The following is a 536-nucleotide window of genomic DNA, read 5'->3' on the forward strand; positions in this document are numbered from 1 at the left end:
GTCAAATTTCCATAGTAGTGGAAAAATCCCCTCTGTCTCTTCTGAAAAATTGTCTCTAACTTGGTTCATCTCGTCATGTGATTTCCCCAACTGTGTCAAGGTATGATTATGAAATACAAAGTTGAACATATTTAATGTCCACCATGTGGTGTCTGGCATAAATTTAACATATATAATGATTTCTACTATCATATCCATCACTTCAAAGTTCCTTTACTTCATTTTTTGACAGAAAATAGTAATGTGTCTTAGGTTACTGCTGAAATTCAGTATTACAGTAGAAACTAGAGGCAATGGGGCAGTACATTATTGCTGCAATTGTCTCATGGGCACTTAATTGATTTCTCTCAATTCTTGAGTGAAGTGGGGCCTGTGGAGCAGCAGCAGCAGCAGCACCACCACCAGCACCACCACTTCCATCACCACCAGCTGCACCACCCACACCACCAGCACCACCACTTCCATCACCACCAGCTGCACCACCAGCACCACCACCAGCACCACCAGCACCACCACTTCCATCACCACCAGCTGCA

The sequence above is a fragment of the Octodon degus genome, unplaced genomic scaffold (genome assembly GCF_000260255.1).
Source record: "Octodon degus isolate 3935 unplaced genomic scaffold, OctDeg1.0 scaffold00012, whole genome shotgun sequence".
NCBI lineage: Eukaryota > Metazoa > Chordata > Mammalia > Rodentia > Octodontidae > Octodon > Octodon degus.